This window comes from Triticum aestivum, chromosome 4B (assembly GCF_018294505.1).
Source record: "Triticum aestivum cultivar Chinese Spring chromosome 4B, IWGSC CS RefSeq v2.1, whole genome shotgun sequence".
NCBI lineage: Eukaryota > Viridiplantae > Streptophyta > Magnoliopsida > Poales > Poaceae > Triticum > Triticum aestivum.
In genome coordinates, this window is record NC_057804.1 from 598,515,665 (window position 1) to 598,543,439 (window position 27,775).

The following is a 27,775-nucleotide window of genomic DNA, read 5'->3' on the forward strand; positions in this document are numbered from 1 at the left end:
CAGGCTGAAGCTGGTACTGCATGGCATGTCGTCCAAATGTGGCTCATCGCGTTGGAAGTGTGGATTATGTGTTGCACTCGTGTACATGCCTGCCTTATGGATGGCTGGAGTAGCTGCGGGAGAGATATGGCGTATTGGGATGAAAGCGGTGGCGTGGTCAAGGAATCAAGCGGGCCAGGCCAAATCGATGCTAATCAACGGAACGGGTGGCTATCATCAAAGGACTTTGCAGTCCTTTGTCTCTTGCTCCTAATAGGAGGTCGTTGAAATTATAATTACGGATAGTCATAATTACAGGGCAATGATGATGATAATCATGGATAGTAATAATAATAACAGGACCATTACAATTGCATGGTAATAATTATCACAATAATTATAATCTTGTGTGTACTAAACATGGTATGGCCACGAATTTGATTGCCAGGTTTTTTAGGGAACTAAATAAGGAAACTAATAACTGGGGCATTTGCTAGAGATATCTGACGTTAGCTATTCCAAATTTTATTTCCAATGCTATTCAAATTTGCTTACATTACTAGCAACCTTCAATCTGGAGGGAAATTGTTTCCAAATGGTTTCGTTTCAACGTGTCAAATCAAATCAAACCATGCTTCTTATATTGACTGTAGAATTTGATTCCATGGTTAATGAAATTTGCCTCTATCCCACAAACTCCGCATGAGTAACATCCATCGGCAGTGAATGCCTCCCATCTCATCATAGCCCATCTTTATTAACAATGGGAAAGCAAGCATATATATATATATATATATATATATATATATACAGAGTTGTCAAGGCCACACACCAGGTTACTACATGTCATCGGGGGTCGTGCTACATACTTAGATACTAATGTAGACAAATCTAAGACAAGAATTTTGGGACAGAGACGGAGGGAGTACACAGCACAGTAGCAAAGGCTACCAGAAAGAAAGAATAGCCTCCGTCCCTCGGAAGCACCCTACCCTACCTAAACAACAAACAACAAACAACAAACACACCAAGGCGGGCGTGAGGGCCACCAATTGCGACGATATGTCCACAACTCCAACAGGGTCCTGAGATGCTTCGGAGCCGATTTCCTGGCGCTCAACCACCAGGTTGCTGTGGTCACTGCCACCCCGCTTCTTATGGAAGTAGACACTTTAACATATACTACTCTAGACCAGTCTCAACATATCAATCAGCTCAGCTTCATTGAAGCTATATGGGTAGCAAGCTCCATGGCCTCCTTGACCCGACAAGCATCACTTCCCTGCATTCAAATATTGCATTGCATCACAGGATTATTCACAGATTGTATTAGCTAGTAACCATAATTACTACTAGTACTAGAATTTCACCAAAGTTAAGATGCCTAAACAATGAACGATGCCTCACCTGTCCCTGGGCAAGACCATTCTTTCCGCTGCCTCCTTTCCCCTTGAGTGGTGCGATTGAAGGCGTAAGCCAATCCAACACCTTGAACCCATTGGGTGCGTCCGGAGGTACACCCGCATAGATAACAACCTTGTGTGATGCCTCGTCTGTGCTGAATACCATTATCGGCAGACCCTGGCACCAACACATCCAAAGATTTGATTGACACAAGGAATACAAATTTAATGTTTTAATCATTCATTGTTGGAGTAAGTTGGAAATTATGCTGAATCTATAGTTTCTTTTTAGATGATGGGAACACTAGTAGACAGAAACGGATTGGAGTACCGACCGACCTTGAAACGGTCCATGTCTTTCACAACTGCTTCCCGGACAGCAGTGGTATCAAGACCCACATCGACATGAATAACACAAAAGGGTTTTCCTTCAGAAACAGCAGCTTCTGCGGCATCTATGGCAGTCTTGACAGCCTTTTGGATATTTTCTTTGCCCATTTTCTTCTTCGCCTCCCTAAGTTGATCCTGATATATGCAATAGCTATAATCAGCTTTCTTCATTTTAACTACCAATAGTAGAATACCAAATATATCTTAAATATTTTCTCTTTGACAATATGTGACAAATGAACTGAAGCATTTACAGACCTCCAACTTTGAGACATTGCCTTTTAGATCAGCTTTTCTTGCAGCTGGGATAGCAGCGGCATCCAGTGTATTCTTGATGGACCCAATTTTCTGATGAAGAAATGCCAATTCTTAGATACTCCCTCTGTAAACTAATATAAGAGTGTTTAGATCACTACTTTAGTGTTCTAAATGATCTTATATTAGTTTACCGAGGGAGTAAAATCTAATATAAAGCAGATCAACAGAAAATGGATACAAAGTACAACTGACATCGTCTATTCATATAAAAGTTAAGGACATCGTATTTCTAAGAAAACAAACAAGAATCACAATAACTTCTAATAATATCCAATTTATCGGAGTATCATAACCATATAGCTCACACTATGAGACACAAACACAAATGGGGAAAGCTTAGTACCTTTTCCAATGTCGCTCCGTCCAGTTTAGATGCTTCATTGATATCAGTCTCGATAGATGATGCCAACTTCATAGCCTGTGAGGCACACTCAGCAGTAACAGTCGTTATCCTCCGAACACCTTTTGCGATACCCTCTTCAGATATGAGGGCAAATGCTGCGGCATCTCTAGTGTTCGAAATGTGTGTGCCTGACATACATAAACGTTAGGGTGACATAAACACATAAATGCAGAATTACATAGTAGAACAGAGTAGTAAATATACCTCCACACAGCTCTGTTGATATGGATAACCATTCTTTGCTTTCAGGGTTTGCAAGCAGATCTTCCACTTTGCGACCAATCGATACAACTCTTACAGGGTGAGGGTAAATCTACAAAATCCATATGTAAAATGAATTAACACAAGACAACAGGGCAGGCAAACGAGATATGACAACATGGTATGTCAAGATGGGTAAGAGAACGCACTTCACCAAACACAGCTCGCACACCATTTATGCCCTTTGCATCAGCTAATTTTATTTCTTGTGCAGATACCTCCAGCTCATCCTCTATTTGCTTCTTCACTATATCCTCAATTTTTCTCAAATCTTCAGGCTAAACAGGTTTCCCTGTTATGTACTAACAGTTGAGTTGACAAGCCGAGGAAAAGCAAAGAGTGGATGCAATATAAAAAGAATCACAGTATACCATGGGAGAAACCAAATCTCAGCTTCTCTGGAAGAACAATGGAACCTTTCTGGTCAATATGGTCACCAAGTACTTCCTACACTTGCAATAGTGAAACCATCATGAATACAAAAAAAGGCATGCACTATAAAATCTGAGAGGCTTGAAAACTTACCCTTAGAGCAAAGTTCAGCATATGGGTACATGTGTGGTTTGGAGCAATCAGAGTACACCGTGTGTAATCAGCCTACCAAGAGTAATAGAAGCATCGCAGTGTAATTTAGCAAATTTCATAGGTAAACTAATTTAGTATAAAGAATTAATCAGTACAGAATGTTATTTTGCTTTTCACTTCATCGCCAACAGACAATGCCTTGGAGTCAGGCCCTTCCAGAAATGAACCGATGTGCAGGACATATCCAGCAAACACTTGGACATTGTTCACAGTGAAAGATCCAGATGCCCCCTCGATACTCCCAGTGTCATAGATCTATTCCAGAAACATCATACGGCATGTCAAAAGAATTCATACAATGCATGGCGCAACTCTTGAACATGCAGGGGAGCTGCATATGTATATACAGCCCCAAACCCCACACAGGATAGAACAAGAAATGGCCATGCAACATGGTGACTTCAAATAAACAAGAAAACACCCATGGTTGTTGAATGCAAATTGCAATGTTTGTTTGCAAAGTACCGGTATTAACTTGCCAAATTTTGAAGCCAATGTATTGTATGGGCAACTTCAAAGCCCTCAACACTATTTTCCTCGGAGTTAGATTGGATACAACCGTAAGGTGGTGCTCGAAATGGTGTTAATGACAAAAGGCATTACTTCAACCATTTATTAATGAGCGCTGTAGATTATTAGGATGACATACAACAAACAACAAACAATACCAATCAGGTTTCAAACAATGGGAGGTATCACTCCAGGGTGCACTAATCATTTTTTGTTCTGGTTACAATGAAATAATAACTTTCAAACAGAAATTATGTGTCTACTTTACTGATGAATCAACCAACATGATTATGTTAAAATTAACAAAATTACTGTCATGTGGGGCCATTGCTACAGGAGGACACCCCATCAGACATCAGCTCAATAGTTACTATAGAAAAATATCTAACTCGCAAACTAAGGTAATTATCAAGCTGATGTCAGACGGGGTTTCTTCCTGTAGTAATGGCCCCACATGACAATTACAAAAAAAAATAGAATGTCATGCTTATTCAGTAGGTAAGCTGATAATTCATTGCATGACTACAACTCGAGAGGTGATTGCACTTGACATTTTCATTCAACTACACTAACATGCCGTCAAAAGTGAAGTTGTACCTGACCGCCCTGTTCCGCATAGAAGCTTGTGCTTTCCAAAACAAGACCAAAATCTTCATCACCAGATGCAGTAGCTATGAACTCTGAGCCAATATAGATAGCTTTTACAACACTACTATGTACCTGCAAAATGTTTTTAGGTGTATCCGCCATGATCAATATATAAGTGTTTACCCACAGTGCGAAATATGAACAGTGCAAGAACAAGCAAAGGCAGGTAGCCAGGTAAATTCACTACTTGAATGAAATTCTACAAAATCCCAAATAGGTACTGAATATTGAAGGAACTGTACCTAATAGAGAAACCACAACTAAATAATCTAACTAAGCATCTAACCTCGTGTTGGAATTTCGGGCTATCATTTGTGCTGGCAAGCCCCTGATTGCGCAGGTGCGATGTAGCATTAGCATCAAGGACAATAGACTTGCCACCAGCCTGCAAGAAAAACATATATAACAAAATCAGAAAGAAGTATGATATAAAAACCATAACAGGAAGAAGTTGCCCAATCAATTGTTGAGCGTCAGTGGCATATAAGAGATGCTAAGTTTAGTTAATTACAATATTATTAAACAGCAAAGAGCAGGAATAATACTTGGATGGCATAAAAGATCACAAGTGAAGAATTAAGTTTTATATTTAAGAAGAAATAAATACAACCTTGTAGCGAGCATTCCTAGCCTTTTGTCTTGCTTCTTCCATAGAAACATTAAAACCCTCCATGTCAACAGATAGCCCGAAGTCAACTGCCATGACCTATGAGATAGGAAACAACAACGATACCAGAAAAACAGACAATAAAAGCTTTAACAACAACATAAACATGAAAATATAGCACCATCAAGCTAATTTGAATAGATTTACTGATGAAAACATGAACAAACCTCAGTCAAATCAATTGGATAGCCATATGTGTCCCACAGAACAAATGCATCCTGAAATAATAAATAACGGTTGCAATACATGAAAGATAGCAATATAAACTTGAAAAGTTCAGCTGGATGTAACAGAACATTGATAAACATAACCGAAGTATGATTAAGAGACATGTTTCTATGCAGTAAACTCCTATTCTTAAAATAAGGACGATGAAAAGAATTATTCCACATTACTGTAGAGAATATGATCAAGTTTACCAAATAGTCAAATTCCTTAGTTTTTGACACGTTTCTCGAATACATAGAATTAGAATGACAAAATAGAGAATATGATCAAGTTAACCAGATAGTGCCTATACAATATTTAAAATGACATCCGAGAATAACTACCGACAACGTATCCGACAGATATCCAAGTTCTGGTTCCTAATGCCATTTTTAAGGGGTTCGGTCAGTTTGTAGCTATCTGAACCATTTTTACCCCTGCCAGCAAACCATTTTCATGACACTATAGTTAGATTCTCAGGCATTGTTCTTAAGGCGGTAAGGCAACCTAAGGTGAGCACCCACTACCCTGACGCCTAAGCGCCTTAGGTGGGCAAAACTGCAAAGCACTGTCAAGACGCCTTGCCACCTAAGCGTCCAAGGTGAGAAGCCCTAAAAACAATGCTCTGAGGCCTACTGGAGAGGGAGAAAAGGCTAGAGATATCCAGATTAATCTTCACTTCAAGAAACTAGATGACAATGCAACCAATCTAGCAAGGATAAGAACCTATTTCAACTATTTTAATATGAAATGTATGCATCTTATTAATCACGATACTTTGTCTCTAACTTCACAATTTATATCATCTCCTAACTATTTTCACTTCTTAATGGACATCAATGAGATAACACATCAGACAACAAACAAACTACAAGTCTGCTTATTAGGTGCAAACATCTTCTAGTGAAAACAAAATAAATCAAGTATAATTCAAAACCAAAGCACTTGCCTGGCGAATAAGTACTGTCCCACCATTCTCCTTGACAGCATCTGCAGCTTTCTTAAATCTCTCATATCCCTGAAAATTACAACAACAACACAATCAGTTAACTGCCTGAACAGCCACAAGAACGGACAATACATATTATGATGGTTCTAAGAAAAGAAGGGTCAACTAAACTTCAACTGTAAGCTTTCTTAGTCTCTGTTGCTATATATGAAACACAATAGCAAGGCACCTAGTAGGAACCACCCTTAAAATATAAGCATGATAAACAGAATCATGCCCATGTGCAAACCAAATAAATTGGATTACTAATGGTCATTTCATAGAAAAGATGAGACAATTTATCATGTGTGCTAATTATCGTGATTGAACTAAGCTGATGTAAACCAAGATTGAAACTATCACCCTGGATGTGTTGCCTCAAAACAAGAAACTATCTGGTTACTCAGCACAACACGTTAATATATATTATATATATAAAGTAAGCCTTTAGCAGTATCTCATGAGCAAAACAGCGGTACCTTAGATACAAGGTATAAACTGGCCCAGAGCCTCCGGCAACAATAGAAATTTAGGTTATCTGATAACAAACAAGCTAAATTACTTTGAGACTAACACATGTTTACAAGGATAAAACAATTTAGGTTATCTGATAACAAACAAGCTAAATTACTTTGAGACTAACACATGTTTACAAGGATAAAACACTGCCTAAGAGTGTGCAAACACTTGGATTTGATTGCAATGAAATTACTTCAACAAACATCACTTGGGCCAAATTGAAGTCACTGATATGCAAATACTCCTGGCAACCAATATTACCTTCGCTAGAGTGTTCTCAAAGCTTGCCTCTTCTTCTTCAATTATATCTTTAATCTTCTTTTCATTGTCCTTCAGCTCAGGAAACACATCACCCATCACTCGGACAAAAACATCTACAAGGCTGTACAAGAAAGATACAAAATAATGGCATATCAAATACCAGCTTCAAGAACATAGTTTAAATTAGCTAGAATCATGTGTGACATAGTTTCTTTACTTGTTGTCATATGACATCTCTACAGTCATCCTCGTAAGCCGTACATTGCATGTTTAGCATCCCGAGTAAACAAAAGGCTATGCAAAGTATACCATTAACGAAAAGGTACAGAATACAACAGATGCATGTTACAGTTCTTACGAGCTAAAAAATCCTTGCTTTGCCATCAATTTTTGATGACCAAAGTGAACAGCACGTCTAAGTATACGCCTTAGAACATACTCTCTTCCCTCATTTCCTACAACAAAACTCCTATTAGAACAAGGAAACATCATTGTATAACACAAAACAAAGCTCTGAAACATTGTAAAAATACTGCTAAACAACATTCCTCGGTAGGGGCCCATCTGAAATCTAAAAAAAATGGTTCGCAATGAACTAAACCCACACAAATTTAGCATTTATGACTTCATATTTATAGGAAGGGCATTAATGCATTTCGTCCTAAAACAGGAAATGCAACTCAGGTCCCCAAACTAGTGATTTTGACACATGGATGCCTGAACTAAAATTAATTAGTCAGGTTCAAAACAACTAGCCTCCGTAGAGTTGACTAGCCAAAACCGTATGAGCTCACTAGGTTGAGAACCATCAGCAATAGCAAAAGAAAGGGCTCTTATGTGATCTGCAACAACCCTATATGCCATATCAACTTTCCCAACATCATCGAATCCTACTTTACCAGAGTATGGTTGAATTCCAGCGCCTGCCAGATGCATTCATAATGCATAATGAATTGGCAATGAATATCATTTACTTTAGGCAACAATTTATTGCTTCAGCAAAATACTCTAGTCACAACTCGCAAGCACAAAAGAAGCTGCAAGTACGCATCTGGGAAAAATACCTTGTGGATGGCATCGAATAATGGCATCAATACATCTGTGTCGTAATTGCTCATTTTATTCTGAAGGATAGAAGTTAAACGCTCAAAGCCCATTCCGGTGTCAACGTGTTTTGCTGGCAAGGATCTCAAAGTAGCGTCTGACTCCCTGTTGAACTGGGTATTAATAAAATAGCCAAATGTCAGTGCATAGTAGAAGAGATAAAAAGCAAATAGGCGTGCACACACATGAAACAGAGTAACTGGCATGTTAACCTGAATAAACACAAGATTCCATATCTCAATACATGTAGGGTCATCATTATTGACTAATGAGGCTGCGTCACGGTTGTCAATACGATCAAAATGAATCTCTGTGCATGGTCCACAAGGACCTGTGTCGCCCATCTCCCAAAAGTTATCCTGCTCAAAGAATGCATTGTTGTAATACTCTTCTTGTTTAATAGGGACATTCAGATAGCAGTATAAGCCCAACAGAAACGAAGATACAAGATAATAATGTGTAAAACGGACAGGAAGGAGGTCGACCAAGAAACCAAGCAGAGCACAAGCAGAATAGTACCTTGCAACCGAGAGGCAGAACTCTTTCATTCAGTAGATACTTGAACCATATGTCTTTTGACTCGGTATCGGGAGCGAGACCAACCTTGTCATCACCATCAAAGTATGTTGCATAAATCCTATCAGTGGGCAATTTGTAGACCTGCACATACATACATACATGCATATGAAATAGAAATTTCTATCAACGGGCAATTATATGTCACTCTTTCATCATCCTTACATTTGATTGATTGATTGATTAATTGATTGATTGATAGCAAGAGTAGGTAGGTAGGTACCTGGGTGAGGAGTTGCCATGCGTATGCGATGGCCCCGTCCTTGAAGTAGTCCCCGAAGGACCAGTTGCCGAGCATCTCGAAGAAGGTGTGGTGGTAGGTGTCCTTGCCGACGTCGTCGAGGTCGTTATGCTTGCCGCCGGCACGGATGCACTTCTGGGTGTTGCAGGCGTGGCGCAGGTGGCCGAGCGGCGAGTCCGGGGCGGCGGTGCCGAGGAAGACCGGCTTGAACTGGTTCATCCCGGCGTTGGCGAAGAGGAGAGTGGGGTCGTCCACGAGCACCACGGGGCTGGACGGCCACGGCATGTGCGCCTTGGACTCGAAGAAGCCGATGAAGGACTCCCGGACCTGGGCGGAGGGCCGGCCATGGATGCTCGTCGGAAGGAGGAGAGGTGGGCGGCGGCGGGCAGAACCCTATCCCTAGCGCTTGGCTTGGGGTTGGGGTTGAGGAGCGCTGCAAGGAAAATATGAGGCAGGGAACGAATGCCAAGTTTGTGTGGTAATTTTATTTTATTTTGAAAAGAAAAAATAGAAACCATATTTAAAAATTTCAAAAAAAATTGAAAATAATTCTGTGCAAACTTTTTTTTTTGCATTACTCAACTCATGGTGTCCATACATTGAGCGACAGCTAGCTCAACAGCAACATCTGGACCAGAACCAACCCAAGTCATGGTTCATCCTTCTAATTTAGCAAATCTAGGCTAACTTTATTTTGAGAGTGATTTACATGAGTAATACAACAACCACGAATCCCCAAAACATACTTGATCACCTTAACTATCCAAGCATAAATAGATTTGTCCAAATCCCTCAATTGGATCAGTTTGACTGCAAGAATAGAGTCCATCTCCACAATGGTAGAAAAGTCACTCCTCTCAAGTGCAGATGATAGCCCTTCCATGCACGCACGCAGTTCAGTTGATGAAAGAAAGAGCGTTTTTCTTCTCTGCTTCTTCATTCGCTCGATTTCCTTTTTTTCACCTTTTTATTAAAAAACTAAAAACATTTATTTAAAAATAATAATTTCCTTAAAATTTTGAAATGTTCAAAGTGAAATAGAAAACTATAAACATTGTGTAAAAAATTATCACCCGCTGCTTAGCTTGATTTGCAGGTATGAGGCAGGGAACGCCATACATTTGGCCGGCCTTCGTTTTTCTTCTCCGCTTCTTCATTCGCTCCATTTTATTTACATTTAAAAAATATATTCTAAATACACTTATTCCAAAAACACAGTAGAGTTTAACAAATAAAAAATGTTGAAAGTGAAATATAAAAGTATAAACATCATGTACAAAATTGTACTCTCTATGATCCATATTAATTGTCACTGACTTAGTTTAAACTAATATAGACCAAATGTAGCATGATATAAAAAATGTTTATGGCATTCAAAAATATGTTCACGTGTTTCAAAAATATATACGTGACATTTTTAGAAAATGTCATACAATTTGGAAAGAATGCTCACGTAATTCAACAAAATAAATACTGCCTTTCAGAAAGATGTACATGACAATTAAAAAATGCTCACACACTCCAAAAATAGGTTTATGCCAATTAATAAAAAATGTTCAAGATGTGTAAATTTTTACAGTGTGTATTTAGAAAAATGGACATGTATTGAGAAAGAAATAAAATCCATAAAAAACACATAAGACATAAAACCAAAAAAAAAGATGAAAATTGGCCCAGGAAACACACAAGACGAAAAGGAAAAAAACTCTGCAGGAACCCGGTCCCGGGAACCCATATTGGGAAAACCCATCTAGGGTCCGCCTACTTCATACAGCAGGCGAGAAGGACATAGTAAAGATGACATGCTTTTCTCAAAAAAACAGGTAAAAATGACATGCCATTAAAAATAAAATTGCCATGCTCTTAATAGTTATTAGAATGAATCAAGTCTCTTCTTTATTAGATGCCATATGCTATTTATACAAGGGAAAGGACACCACTGGAAAAGGTGTCTGATCAGAGGAGGTGCCTGTTCGGCGAGAACCGACGCGGCCGTTTTACAACGGCCCGCGGTTAGTACAAGCAGGGATTAATCCCATAATTAACACATGGTTAATTAATTCTAACACTCCCCCTAATCAATGCTTGATCTTGTGAGCAGACGTCATCTTGATAAAGTTTCCTCCAAAAACCCTGTGGGGAAAAATGAGGATAGAGGTGTTTGATATGTTGCCAAAACTCCTTCAAACCCAGTAGGAAAAATAAGGAGAAAATGCCGTAACATATAATGATTATTGTCTGTGTAACTCAATATGAGAAAAACCCATAGAGTTTAGAGGACATTAAATATGTCTAATATACTTTCTTAAAAACCCCGGTGGGGAAAACAGAAAATATGACATATGGTCTTGTGTTGATATTACCTCATTAAAAACCTTTATGAGAACCTATAAAGTAAACTCATGAAGGGAAAAAGAGTATAATATGATGCTTTCAATAGGAACAATTCAGGAAGATACTCCCCCTGATTCTTGCATATTCCGAAGTCGTTATATACCAATTCCATGAACACATTTCTAGAACATAGAAGTTGGTAGAGACCTGGTGAACAAATCAGTCACATGATTTAACTTGCAAGATATGCAATATAGCGATATTGCTTATTATGTAACATGTTTGCATCCGGGCAACACAAGAAACATTATCCTTGAGATAATGGTTGGTGGATGTAGCCATAAGGTCTGTCTCGAAGACTCTTCATGAGAGGGCTACCACACCTAGTAGGAACACTAAGCTTGTCTACGATCTGATATAGTGGGATCTCATCGATGTATCCAATGATATCGGTGTTCACATTTCTGTGAAACTGAAAAACCAGGAAAAGATGTTTGATGCCTTGAAGATATCGAAAGATATTCTTGAGTACCAACCAATTGTGTTTGGTGGATCCAATGGCATTAAGGAACATTGAGTCCCAATATTTCATTTCTATCATCTCTTGGTCTAAATAGATCTTTCTCTACGTCTAGAGAATGAACCACCATGAGAGTTATGGATGTATAAGACTTGTCCACAATGAATTTCTCCAATATATTTTGGATATAGACAACATAGTGTACCAAAATGTATGAGTGAAGGTGCTCAAGTTGTAGTAACGAGCGGTATCTTGGTTTTACCCAAATCCTTCATTTAAACTCTGTCGTTTAGATGATTACATGTATCATCATTGCAGGAGTAATCACTGTGTATGACAGACAAACATGGATAACCATCATTGTAGGAGTAATCCTTGTGGAAAGGAACTCACTAAGTCGGTTGTACCAAATGTACCGACAACAATAAGTCATATGGTGACTTGCTAATTTTTACACAATGTATGTTGCATTTTGTATTTCGATTCAGAATTGAGATTCCATTGGAAATCAATCATATATGTCTGAATCTAGTGAGCCACATGGATATGTGATCACTACATCTATCAATTGCAGAGATAGATGATTTTGTACTGCCAATGATATAAGTTATCGAAATGAGATTCCACCTCTGGAGAATAGTTAGGTATCTGGGTAAACCCTTGTGCTACAATACTTGCTCTTTGTTTACCACCTCGTTGTTCTCAATTTTGTTTCCAGAAGAAAACTGGTCTAGGTATTTCTTATGAATACCTTCCCATTATTGAGCAAGATCATTTCTTCCTAGATTATACCCTTTGCTTGAGTTCAGTCCGAGTGTTTTTCACACTTTGCCATGGCCATGGTCTTTGGACCTGAATCATGTGAAAGGTTTTGCAATCTAGTTGAGAAATGTATGTTGACAATTGTAGACATCCGGTTATATGTTTCTCCAGAATCTATATATCAATATAGAGTTGATGGAAATATCGTTACCCAAGGTGACTGCTCGCTATTTCCCAATGCGGCTAAGTCGGGTATTCCAATATCCCGGTCATTGTGTGCACTATGACCTGGGTTGGTGGAGGATTCCCGTCCACCGGGTGTATACTACCCATTAGGTGTCTGCCAACATGAAGTTGACTTGCATTTACTGATTCACAGGCCTTGATATCCTTGCTTGCGAGAAGCTGAATCCTGATGTACTTCTGCCATACATCTCCCCCTGTTGCTTTGAACGGGGAGTGGAGTGGATTTTGTTGGTACCTCCACTCTTTCAGGCATACTTTGCAGGATTGTAGGATTGTGTGACACCTTTATAGTCAGTAAATGAATCTGGCAGGTTATTTGCAATATGTTGCAAATCTTCTGAACACATGGTTCAACTCTTTGATTACGGGGATATGAGGCAGAAATGTGTTGAACATTCCACTAATTTCCTGGCATTCTTTATGGTACTTGAATTCTCCCCCTAATGCCTGGAAATATTCCTCATTGAATCAACATACTGGCCTTGAATAACTCCCCATGTGAGGGGCTTGAGGTATTGACGGTAATACAGTTATTCCTCACATAGATCCCAACTATATGTTGAGGGGCCAATGATGTATGTCGGGGTGATGATATCGGTGTGTAACCAAATTACCGCAGATAGGAAATACTTGGTAGATTTCCACGTATCAAAGATAGAGGGGAATAAAATTATGCAGTTTGGTCATGAGCGTGTAAAACTCCATGACTCCAACGTAAAGTTGGTAAGTTGCAATTTCAAAGTAAAGATCATGCAATGAGCTCAATTTTTTGGATGGGATTCTACCAAACCATTTCGAGTCTAGACATTAGGACAAATTACTAAACTTCAATCCGAGGACCATTGAAAAAGGCACTCAAGGAGAATTCTGCAAATGCTATCCATTCGATTTGCTTGAAATCGATGTCAGGATAATGAGTCAATGGTTTCGTGTGAATAAAGCACACTTGAGACCATCATATAGATGTGTCTTTGGAAAAACCATGGATACCTGAATAGTCTAGTCAATGGTTGGGAAAAACCACTTACCTCGACTTGATGCATTCAAGGAGTCTGAGTGGTTCAGCGTAAACTTTAAGGTGCGCAATCCTTAAAATTAGCTTCTCTGTGTCATATGTAGTGCACACAAAATCCAAATATTGTTAGAATTTAGCATCATAATAATCATAAAACCAATGGAATTGCTGATAGTTTCGGTTTCAACCCAATGTCTCGATGACCAAAGGCGAGTATGCCAAGTTTGTCATGTACAAGATGTTGGGTTTCGTAGTAATTTCAAAAAAATTCCTACGCACACGCAAGATCATGTGATGCATATTAACGAGGGGGAGAGTATTGTCTACGTACCCAACGCAGACCGACTGCGGAAGCGATGACACGACGTAGAGGAAGTAGTCGTACGTCTTCACGATCCAACCGATCAAGCACTGAAACTACGGCACCTCCGAGTTCGAGCACACGTTCAGCTCGATGACGATCCCCGGACTCCGATCCAGCAAAGTGTCGGGGAAGAGTTCCGTCAGCACGACGGCGTGGTGACGATCTTGATGAACTACAGCAGCAGGGCTTCGCCTAAACTCCGCTACAGTATTATCGAGGAATATGGTGGCAGGGGGCACCGCACACGGCTAAGGAACAGATCACGTGGATCAACTTGTGTGTTTCTGGGGTGCCTCTGCCTCAGTATATAAAGGAGCCAAGGGGGGAGAGGGGCGCCGGCCAGGGAGAGAGGCGCAGGAGGAGTCCTACTCCTTCCGGGAGTAGGACTCCCCTTCCAATCCTATTCCAACTAGGATTCCCCGAGGGGGAAAGAGGGAGAGGGGTGGCCGGCCACCTCTCCTAGTCCTAATAGGACTAGAGGAGGGGGGAGGTGCGCAGCCCCCTTGGGCTGCCCCTTTCTCCTTTCCACTAAGGCCCATGAAGGCCCATATGGCTCCCGGGGGGTTCCGGTAACCCGGTAAAATCCCGATTTCACCCGGAACACTTCCGATGTCCAAACATAGGCTTCCAATATATCAATCTTTACGTCTCGACCATTTCGAGACTCCTCGTCATGTCCGTGATCACATCCGGGACTCCGAACAACCTTCGGTACATCAAAATGCATAAACTCATAATGTAACTGTCATCGTAACCTTAAGCGTGCGGACCCTACGGGTTCGAGAACAATGTAGACATGACCGAGACATGTCCCCGGTCAATAACCAATAGCGGGACCTGGATGCCCATATTGGCTCCTACATATTCTACGAAGATCTTTATCGGTCAGACCGCATAACAACATACGTTGTTCCCTTTGTCATCGGTATGTTACTTGCCCGAGATTCGATCGTCGGTATCCAATACCTAGTTCAATCTCGTTACCGGCAAGTCTCTTTACTCGTTCCGTAATACATCATCTCACAACTAACATATTAGTTGTAATGCTTGCAAGGCTTATGTGATGTGTATTACCAAGAGGGCCTAGAGATACCTCTCCGACAATCGGAGTGACAAATCCTAATCTCGAAATACGCCAACCCAACATCTACCTTTGGAGACACCTGTAATGCTCCTTTATAATCACCCAGTTACGTTGTGACATTTGGTAGCACCCAAAGTGTTCCTCCGGCAAACGGGAGTTGCATAATCTCATAGTCATAGGAACATGTATAAGTCATGAAGAAAAGCAATAGCAACATACTAAACGATCGGGTGCTAAGCTAATGGAATGGGTCATGTCAATCAGATCATTCGACTAATGATGTGACCTCGTTAATCAAATAACAACTCATTGTTCATGGTTAGGAAACATAACCATCTTTGATTAACGAGCTAGTCAAGTAGAGGCATACTAGTGACACTTTGTTTGTCTATGTATTCACACATGTATTATGTTTCCGGTTAATACAATTCTAGCATGAATAATAAACATTTATCATGATTATAAGGAAATAAATAATAACTTTATTATTGCCTCTAGGGCATATTTCCTTCAGTCTCCCACTTGCACTAGAGTCAATAATCTAGATTACACTGTAATGATTCTAACACCCATGGAGCTTTGGTGCTGATCATGTTTTGCTCGTGGAAGAGGCTTAGTCAACGGGTCTGCAACATTCAGATCCGTATGTATCTTGCAAATCTCTATGTCTCCCACCTGGACTAGATCCCGGATGGAATTGAAGCGTCTCTTGATGTGTTTGGTCCTTTTGTGAAATCTGGATTCCTTTGCCAAGGCAATTGCACCAGTGTTGTCACAAAAGATTTTCATTGGACCCGATGCACTAGGTATGACACCTAGATCGGATATGAACTCCTTCATCCAGACTCCTTCATTTGCTGCTTCCGAAGCAGCTATGTACTCCGCTTCACATGTAGATTCCGCTACGATGCTTTGTTTAGAACTGCACCAACTGACAGCTCCACCGTTTAATGTAAACACGTATCCGGTTTGCGATTTAGAATCGTCTGGATCAGTGTCAAAGCTTGCATCAACGTAACCTTTTACGGTGAGCTCTTTGTCACCTCCATATATGAGAAACATATCCTTAGTCCTTTTCAGGTATTTCAGGATGTTCTTGACCGCTGTCCAGTGATCCATTCCTGGATTACTTTGGTACCTCCCTGCTAAACTTATAGCAAGGCACACATCAGGTCTGGTACACAACATTGCATACATGATAGATCCTATGGCTGACGCATAGGGAACATCTTTCATATTCTCTCTACCTTCTGCAGTGGTCGGGCATTGAGTCTTACTCAACTTCACACCTTGTAACACAGGCAAGAACCCTTTCTTTGTTTGATCCATTTTGAACTTTTTCAAAATTTTGTCAAGGTATGTGCTTTGTGAAAGTCCAATTAAGCGTCTTGATCTATCTCTATAGATCCTAATGCCTAATATGTAAGCAGCTTCACTAAGGTCTTTCATTGCAAAACTTTTATTCAAGTATCCCTTTATGCTATCCAGAAATTCTATATCATTTCCAATTAGTAATATGTCATCCACATATAATATCAGAAATGCTACAGAGCTCCCACTCACTTTCTTGTAAATACAGGCTTCTCCGAAAGTCTGTATAAAACCAAATGCTTTGATCACACTATCAAAGCATTTATTCCAACTCCGAGATGCTTGCACCAGTCCATAAATGGATCGCTGGAGCTTGCACACTTTGTTAGCTCCTTTTGGATCGACAAAACCTTCCGGTTGCATCATATACAACTCTTCTTCCAGAAATCTATTCAGGAATGCAGTTTTGACATCCATCTGCCAAATTTTATAATCATAAAATGCGGCAAGCGCTAACATGATTCGGACGGACTTAAGCATCGCTACGGGTGAGAAGGTCTCATCGTAGTCAACCCCTTGAACTTGTCGAAAACCTTTCGCGACAAGTCGAGCTCTGTAGACAGTAACATTACCATCAGCGCCAGTCTTCTTCTTGAAGATCCATTTATTCTCAATTGCTTGCCGATCATCGGGCAAGTCAACCAAAGTCCATACTTTGTTCTCATACATGGATCCCATCTCAGATTTCATGGCTTCAAGCCACTTTGCGGAATCTGGGCTCACCATCGCTTCTTCATAGTTCGTAGGTTCATCATGATCTAGTAGCATGACTTCCAGAACTGGATTACCGTACCACTCTGGTGCGGATCTTACTCTGGTTGATCTACGAGGTTCAGTAGTATCTTGTTCTGAAGTTTCATGATCATTATCATTAACTTCCTCACTTATTGATGTAGGTGTCGCAGAAACAATTTTCTGTGATGTACTACTTTCCAACAAGGGAGTAGGTACAGTTACCTCGTCAAGTTCTACTTTCCTCCCACTCACTTCTTCCGAGAGAAACTCCTTCTCAAGAAAGTTTCCGAATTTAGCAACAAAAGTCTTGCCTTCGGATCTATGATAGAAGGTGTATCCAATAGTTTCCTTTGGATATCCTATGAAGACACATTTCTCCGATTTGGGTTCGAGCTTATCAGGTTGAAGCTTTTTCACATAAGCATCGCAGCCCCAAACTTTCAGAAACGACAACTTTGGTTTCTTGCCAAACCATAGTTCATAAGGCGTCGTCTCAACAGATTTTGATGGTGCCCTATTTAACGTGAATGCGGCCGTCTCTAAAGCATAACCCCAAGATGATAGCGGTAAATTAGTAAGAGGCATCATAGATCGCACCATATCTAGTAAAGTATGATTACGACGTTCGGACACACCATTACGCCGTGGTGTTCCGGGTGGCGTGAGTTGCGAAACTATTCCGCAGTTTTTCAAATGTACACCAAACTCGTAACTCAAATATTCTCCTCCACGATCAGATCGTAGAAACTTTATTTTCTTGTTACGATGATTTTCAACTTCACTCTGAAATTCTTTGAACTTTTCAAATGTTTCAGATTTATGTTTCATTAAGTAGATATACCCATATCTGCTTAAATCATCTGTGAAGGTGAGAAAATAACGATATCCGCCACGAGCCTCAATATTCATCGGACCACATACATCGGTATGTATGATTTCCAACAAATCTGTTGCTCTCTCCATAGTACCGGAGAACGGTGTTTTAGTCATCTTGCCCATGAGGCACGGTTCGCAAGTACCAAGTGATTCATAATCAAGTGGTTCCAAAAGTCCATCAGTATGGAGTTTCTTCATGCGCTTTATACCGATATGACCTAAACGACAGTGCCACAAATAAGTTGCACTTTCATTATCAACTCTGCATCTTTTGGCTTCAACATTATGAATATGTGTATTACTACTACCGAGATTCAATAAGAATAGACCACTCTTCAAGGGTGCATGACCATAAAAGATATTACTCATATAAATAGAACAACCATTATTCTCTGATTTAAATGAATAACCGTCTCGCATTAAACAAGATCCAGATATAATGTTCATGCTCAACGCTGGCACCAAATAACAATTATTTAGGTCTAATATTAATCCCGAAGGTAGATGTAGAGGTAGCGTGCCGACCGCGATCACATCGACTTTGGAACCGTTTCCCACGCGCATCGTCACCTCGTCCTTAGCCAATCTTCGCTTAATCCGTAGCCCCTGTTTCGAGTTGCAAATATTAGCAACAGAACCAGTATCAAATACCCAGGTGCTACTGCGAGCATTAGTAAGGTACACATCAATAACATGTATATCACATATACCTTTGTTCACTTTGCCATCCTTCTTATCCGCCAAATACTTGGGGCAGTTCCGCTTCCAGTGACCAGTCTGCTTGCAGTAGAAGCACTCAGTTTCAGGCTTAGGTCCAGACTTGGGTTTCTTCTCTTGAGCAGCAACTGGCTTGCCGTTCTTCTTGAAGTTCCCCTTCTTCTTTCCTTTGCCCTTTTTCTTGAAACTAGTGGTCTTGTTGACCATCAACACTTGATGCTCTTTCTTGATTTCTACCTCCGCAGCTTTCAGCATCGCGAAGAGCTCGGGAATAGTCTTGTTCATCCCTTGCATATTATAGTTCATCACGAAGCTCTTGTAGCTTGGTGGCAGTGATTGGAGAATTCTGTCAATGACGCAATCATCCGGAAGATTAACTCCCAATTGAATCAAGTGATTATTATACCCAGACATTTTGAGTATATGCTCACTGACAGAACTGTTCTCCTCCATCTTGCAGCTATAGAACTTATTGGAGACTTCATATCTCTCAATTCGGGCATTTGCTTGAAATATTAACTTCAACTCCTGGAACATCTCATATGCTCCATGACGTTCAAAACGTCGTTGAAGTCCCGATTCTAAGCCGTAAAGCATGGCACACTGAACTATCGAGTAGTCATCAGCTTTGCTCTGCCAGACGTTCATAACATCTGGTGTTGCTCCAGCAGCAGGCCTGGCACCCAGCGGTGCTTCCAGGACGTAATTCTTCTGTGCAGCAATGAGGATAATCCTCAAGTTACGGACCCAGTCCGTGTAATTGCTACCATCATCTTTCAACTTTGCTTTCTCAAGGAACGCATTAAAATTCAACGGAACAACAGCACGAGCCATCTATCTACAATCAACATAAACAAGCAAGATACTATCAGGTACTAAGTTCATGATAAATTTAAGTTCAATTAATCATATTACTTAAGAACTCCCACTTAGATAGACATCCCTCTAATCCTCTAAGTGATCACGTGATCCAAATCAACTAAACCATGTCCGATCATCACGTGAGATGGAGTAGTTTCATCGGTGAACATCATTATGTTGATCATATCTACTATATGATTCACGCTCGACCTTTCGGTCTCCGTGTTCCGAGGCCATATCTGTATATGCTTGGCTCGTCAAGTATAACCTGAGTATTCCGCGTGCGCAACTGTTTTGCACCCGTTGTATTTGAACGTAGAGCCTATCACACCCGATCATCACGTGGTGTCTCAGCACGAAGAACTTTCGCAACGGTGCATACTCAGGGAGAACACTTCTTGATAATTTAGTGAGAGATCATCTTATAATGCTACCGTCAATCAAAGCAAGATAAGATGCATAAAAAGATAAACATCACATGCAATCAATATAAGTGATATGATATGGCCATCATCATCTTGTGCCTATGATCTCCATCTCCGAAGCACCGTCATGATCACCATCGTCACCGGCGCGACACCTTGATCTCCATCGTAGCATCGTTGTCGTCTCGCCAATCTTATGCTTCCACGACTATCACTACGTTTAGTAATAAAGTAAAGCATTACATCGCGATTGCATTGCATACAATAAAGCGACAACCATATGGCTCCTGCCAGTTGCCGATAACTTGGTTACAAAACATGATCATCTCATACAATAAAATTCAGCATCATGCCTTGACCATATCACATCACAACATGCCCTGCAAAAACAAGTTAGACGTCCTCTACTTTGTTGTTGCATGTTTTACGTGGCTGCTACGGGCTTAAGTAAGAACCAATCTCACCTACGCATCAAAACCACAACGATAGTTTGTCAAATAGACTCTGTTTTAACCTTCGCAAGGACCGGGCGTAGCCATACTTGGTTCAACTAAAGTCGGAGAGACAGTCGCCCGCAAGCCATCTCTGTGCAAAGCACGTCGAGGGAACCGGTCTCGCGTAAGCGTACGCGTAAGGTTGGTCCGGGTCGTCTCGTCCAACAATACCGCCGAACCAAAGTATGACATGCTGGTAGGCAGTATGACTTGTATCGTCCACAACTCACTTGTGTTCTACTCGTGCATATAACATCAACATAAATAACCTAGGCTCGGATGCCACTGTTGGGTTTCGTAGTAATTTCAAAAAATTTCCTACGCACACGCAAGATCATGTGATGCATAGCAACGAGGGGGAGAGTATTGTCTACGTACCCAACGCAGACCGACTACGGAAGCGATGACACGACGTAGAGGAAGTAGTCGTACGTCTTCACGATCCAACCGATCAAGCACCGAAACTACGACACCTCCGAGTTCGAGCACACGTTCAGCTCGATGACGATCCCCGGACTCCGATCCAGCAAAGTGTCGGGGAAGAGTTCCGTCAGCACGACGGCGTGGTGACGATCTTGATGAACTACAGCAGCAGGGCTTCGCCTAAACTCCGCTACAGTATTATCGAGGAATATGGTGGCAGGGGCACCTCACACGGCTAAGGAACAAATCACGTGGATCAACTTGTGTGTTTCTGGGGTGCCTCTGCCTTAGTATATAAAGGAGCCAAGGGGGGAGAGGGGCGCCGGCCAGGGAGAGAGGCGCAGGAGGAGTCCTACTCCTTCCGGGAGTAGGACTCCCCTTCCAATCCTATTCCAACTAGGATTCCCCGAGGGGGAAAGAGGGAGAGGGGTGGCCGGCCACCTCTCCTAGTCCTAATAGGACTAGAGGAGGGGGGAGGTGCGCAGCCCCCTTGGGCTGCCCCTTTCTCCTTTCCACTAAGGCCCATGAAGGCCCATATGGCTCCCAGGGGGTTCCGGTAACCTCCCGGTAACCCAGTAAAATCCCGATTTCACCCGAAACACTTCCGATGTCCAAACATAGGCTTCCAATATATCAATCTTTACGTCTCGACCATTTCGAGACTCCTCGTCATGTCCGTGATCACATCCGGGACTCCGAACAACCTTCGGTACATCAAAATGCATAAACTCATAATGAAACTGTCATCGTAACCTTAAGCGTGCGGACCCTACGGGTTCGAGAACAATGTAGACATGACCGAGACACGTCCCCGGTCAATAACCAATAGCGGGACCTGGATGCCCATATTGGCTCCTACATATTCTACGAAGATCTTTATCGGTCAGACCGCATAACAACATACGTTGTTCCCTTTGTCATCGGTATGTTACTTGCCCGAGATTCGATCGTCGGTATCCAATACCTAGTTCAATCTCGTTACCGGCAAGTCTCTTTACTCGTTCCGTAATACATCATCTCACAACTAACATATTAGTTGTAATGCTTGCAAGGCTTATGTGATGTGTATTACCGAGAGGGCCCAGAGATACCTCTTCGACAATCGGAGTGACAAATCCTAATCTCGAAATACGCCAACCCAACATCTACCTTTGGAGACACCTGTAATGCTCCTTTATAATCACCCAGTTACGTTGTGACGTTTGGTAGCACCCAAAGTGTTCCTCCGGCAAACGGGAGTTGCATAATCTCATAGTCATAGGAACATGTATAAGTCATGAAGAAAAGCAATAGCAACATACTAAACGATCGGGTGCTAAGCTAATGGAATGGGTCATGTCAATCAGATCATTCGACTAATGATGTGACCTCGTTAATCAAATAACAACTCATTGTTCATGGTTAGGAAACATAACCATCTTTGATTAACGAGCTAGTCAAGTAGAGGCATACTAGTGACACTTTGTTTGTCTATGTATTCACACATGTATTATGTTTCCGGTTAATACAATTCTAGCATGAATAATAAACATTTATCATGATTATAAGGAAATAAATAATAACTTTATTATTGCCTCTAGGGCATATTTCCTTCACAAGACACTCTGAAAAACTATCTCGTACGAACCATATGCTACGGGTTGTGTCGTATGTGTAGTACAATCCAGATGATACACAGAGAATGTGCTTGCCATATCCGTTGCATATAGTAAAGAGAAATTATTTCTCTTTGTTGTCATCATAAGTTTCGCTATGGAAACTATTTTGACGGATACCTCCATAGTTTAGTAGGGTACGAATTGAACCTGAGAAGCAATAAAGCATCCCGACGTTACTCGAGTACCCACAGGGATAGTAAATATGACTCAGGTTGAGCCAACAAATACTTCATCACGTCTAGTGATTTTAAAATATCCCTTTTCTCTCAACGAGAGTGGAAATAGTTCACTTCCCTGAGTATGGAGTTCGTGGTGCATATGTCCACAAGGCACATATGATCTTTCATCAGATTGACCCCCGTAGAAATCTATATATAGATTTGAAGATTCTCAATATGAAAATCACTCAGATATATAGAATACATACAAATGTGTTGTACCAAAGTGCTGATACAATATATTGTGATACACAATATATGATGATAACAATAATCATGTTCGTATTAGAACATCAAAAATGGACATAGATTAACAGATCACTAAGGAGATTGAGGGACTAAATGTAGTCTCCAAACATGTCAGTTGATGCATATCCAACCTTCATGTTCTCCATGCTCATAGGGTCCCGTGACAGCTGGATAGTCATTTTATTGCTCGGTTCTAGAAGAACATCATGCAAACAATTGACTTTCATGATGGTGTCAGGTTGAAGGTTTGAAGTGAGCTTCAAACCTTTACCCTTGAGGTAATTTGTGTCCCGGTGGCGTGGCTTAGATTACACGCGCTATCCCATGAGAGGCAAGACTGATCTTGATGTCCATGACCCACTTAAGCAAGTTCTGGCCATTGAGGGCAAGAGCCTCAAATTACTTAGCCATCAATTACTTAAAGGGGCAAACCAGAGATTATTAATTTACGAGTAGTAAATTAAAGACCATCATGGTTAGTGTTGTAATGAATTTTGCAAAATTGATGGGTATTTCAAGAAGTTATCTTGAAACCATTAGTGTGAACATCAAATTGCTAAGTATGACATCTTGAAGATAATCTTCGAAAGGGAGTAGATCTCGCAGCACTAGGGAGTATAATCTGATACTCACTCCTAATGCCTTATGTCATGACTTAGTAAAATGCATGGGAGTGCACAATGTTGTGCAATCATAATGTCAAATATGACAAAATATAGGCTTTATCAGTAGTCATCAATAATCTGCGTAGGCAGTAGATCCATATGACTACCTTGTGATCCCAAGCATCATTTTGACGAATCACTTTGAATTTTGCATTTGTATTTGCAAGGAATTGAAAATCTCAATTGCAAATAGAAGTATTAATCTCGACATGTGTTTAACATGGAAATAGATACATCATCGAAATATTTTACTCAACGGAGAAACAGTACTGTAGAGGTACTGAATTTATCTTTGCAAGAGATGAGAAATCTCAATTGCAAATGAACGTAATTAATCTCAACACGTGGTAAACGTGGAAATATATTACATCAACTTAATATCTGGAATACATCTCGGTACTCAACAGATACACACTACTATCGTAATGAATAGTAATGATGTTGCAAACTTGATGTTCAAGTGAAAAACTTGAATTGTATGGACCTCAAATTAAAATGAGATGATCTTGTATCAAGTTGCAAGATAATTCAGCAAGGTGAATTAATAATTTGCGAGAGAAAATTGATCTCAATTGCAATGAGATTGTTTTGCGAGAAAATGATAATTCTCAATCGCAAATCTATATTGTTGTGCGAGGAAACTTAATCTCAATCGCGGAAAGCTTGTTCTAGAATTTTAGAGCGTAGATTCACTCATTTTGCTCCGTATGTAGTCACTTGTTGAAACCTCTAGAAAGACAAGTATTTAGGAACGGAGGGAGTAGTACTGTTAGCATTGTTCAAAATTAGCCTGGACCACTGTTTTACCCATTTTGCAAATTTCGCAAAAACAGGGACCTGCATGCAAAAATGGCAAAGGGATAAGGTTGCCTCTACTCTCTCTCCTGTGCGGTTCCGCGTTGGGGATTTTTCTACCGCCGTCTCGAGCGGCCTCGAGGGCTCGCCGGAGAAAGGAGAGGGAGGATCTTGCCGTGCCGGAAGTCGCCGTCGCAGGGCGCTGGAAAGCGCCGTCACGGGCTTGAGACGCCCAGACGCGGCCGCTTCGGGCTGTGCGGGAGGCCGCCCGGTCGCTATGTCTTGCCGCGACGTGCCGCCGGAGAGCGTCGTTGGTGGCGGCAGGACTCAACGCGGAGGTGTGATCCGGCGGCGCGGCAGGAGACGAAGCCGCTGGAGCCGGCGTCTTGGTCCAGCGGGAACTGAAACCAAGCGATGTCTCTTGCCGTGGATGCCTTCGTCCTTCGTCAAGCGTAAGGCAAAATTCTGTTCATGGTAAAGCAAATTTGTGTAGCCATGAAGAAAATTGGAAAAGTAGCACCTTGTTTCTCTGTAGCAATTAGATGAAGTTGGTACTCCAATTTGCGTGGTGCTTGACTCCAGTCTCCGATTCTCTTCCCATCTTGGAGTTTATTCGTCGGATTTGCTGGCGCTCTCCATCGGGGACGCTGCTATTCGCCCCGTTCTTCTCCAGTGGCATCTCTCTCGGGAGAGTTGTGCGCCTGTTTTCTCACACGCGCAGCGAGCGTGTTGGAGTTGTGTCGAATATACTGTACAAGGTAGGTTACAATTGGACTTGTAGTAGTATTGTGTGTAGACAGGGTAGGAGTTGTGTCTTAATAGGACACCTGTATCCTAGACCTCTCATATATATCGGGGGTAGACACACGATGTAATCTATGCCAACATAATAGCACGGGCACGCGGGGAAGCCGGCGGCATGTGCCGGCGGCATGTGCCGGCGCCCGGGCGGCCGGGGTGCGGTATTATAGCGGTGTCATGAGGAGGAGCGCCCGTAGTCATGCCCCGGGGATGTAGCCATATCGGTGAACCTCGTTAACAAATCTCGGTGTCGTGCCTCGTGTGATTGCTTGGTCCTCGGTAGATCGACGGAGCGCCTCGGATTTATTCTAACAAGTGGTATCGTGAGCAAGGTTCAAAGAGGTCGTGGATTGCAGAGGAGATTGTGGTTGTGGAAAAGGTCGATGACAGGCAGCGCGATTGGGTGGCAGCGGATGTTGCGGGCAGTTTTCATGTCGCGGAGAAGTCTCGGCCAGTATAGCAATAGCGGCACTAACCGGAAGCAGTCGGGAAGCTACAGGGCAGCGGTATCGCAGCAGCAGTTGGTGTCAGCGGAGTCGATCGATCCAGATCGGTCCTGGCGGCGCTTGTGGCAACCCTAGGCGAGAACGGATTACAGCGTTGGCGTTCTCGCGCTCGATCCGGTCGAGCGGGGCGGCAGACGTATGCGCGCGGTTGCCTGTGACGTGGACAAGTCAAGGCCAAGGCCGCCTAGTGGGCTGGGCCAGCGGCGTCTGGGCGGCGATGCAAGCCTGCAGGGCCAGGCCCAAGCGATGGGCGGTTGGTGACTTGTGGTGTTCAGGCGTGCGCGTGCGTTGAGCGCAAGGGAGCTGTGTAGTGCTTTGGAGCCGAAGGAATCAAGACATCGTGAGGTTTGTTGTTTGAAAAAAAAGAGCAAGTCCCAAGGCGCATAGTGTGCAGGAGCATTGAAGTGGAGTAAAAGGGAATTGATACATACATGCTAAAGGTACACGAAAGGTTGCAGGAATCTTGTGCACTGGATAAGCTTGATTATGATCTGCTCCTCGTCTGAGAATAAGGTGCTCCAAGGGAAATCGATGGTCAATTGGTTTATTGGATGCAAAGGTTTTTCAGAACTGTGTGCGAGGCCAGAAGTAATTGTGAAGCTGTCAACATTGTGGGCACAAGTTTGAAGGGGACTTGGAGCATGCAGAGCCACGCGGGCGACGTGCGTATATGGCTCGGAGGAGTCTGGAGCACGTCGTGATACAGATCATGCATACACAGGGCGTCAAGTTATGCACGGAGATGTGCGGGGCAGACACGACGCAGGGTGGAGCATGGTTGCAGTCGGTTAATTTCGGCTGGGTCGGACTGGACTGTCTGATGGATCGACGGGGATGCCGATCAAAGCAGAAGATGGCGGTGATTTCAGCGACGACGACATAGGAGCGTGATGCTGATGGTGGCCAATTTCTGGGATGTGGAAACACGTGGTGCATGCCTGAGGGCTTGTGCGGCTTCGACAGACTATGGCGCAGGGTTGATTCAAGATGGTGCACACATCAGAGAGCTTGAAGTCGACAGGGCGCAAGGTAGCATAGCGCAGCTACATGGAGTCATGTTGAAGGTGGAGCTGGAGTCTGATGGATGACTACACTCTGAGCTGATGGAGGGGCTACGGTGTAAATGCATGGAGAGTCGGAGCCTATTTCAGCGGGATAGCGAGAGACACGTGGATCGGACTGGGTACCAGTGGTCTGATGGTGACGTGATACTTGGCATCGGTCGGTGATGATCAGTGGTTCTCTACAGTGGGGGTTGAGGCAGTGGGGGCTAGCTACCCGGGAGACTCGACCAGGACAGCAGAGGCTCGACGCGGTGATAGCGGCGAGGCGTGCGGTAAGCACGGGACACAGCAACAGGCCAAGGCACTGGTGGTCAGACATGTGGTCAGGCAAGTTCTGCAGGGGTGCTGAAGCAGTGTTGACGAGTATCAGATTCGAGTTGGTGACTGGGTCTATCGGTGCCGGTTGATGGACAAGAGTTGACCATGGAGAATCTGAGAAAGTGGCAGGAAGTCTGGAATTGTCAAAACAGAAAGTACATGGCCGTATATTCTGTGGTGTTCAGTGCACATGGTAAAGTGCGGATGACAAATA

At 42.2% G+C, this 27,775-nt stretch overlaps 1 pseudogene; it reads right to left on the reverse strand.

Moving 5' to 3' along the window:
- Positions 1-819: 819 nt before the first annotated feature.
- On the reverse strand, positions 820-9,713 carry LOC123090261 (alanine--tRNA ligase-like; annotated as a pseudogene).
- Positions 9,714-27,775: the final 18,062 nt, after the last annotated feature.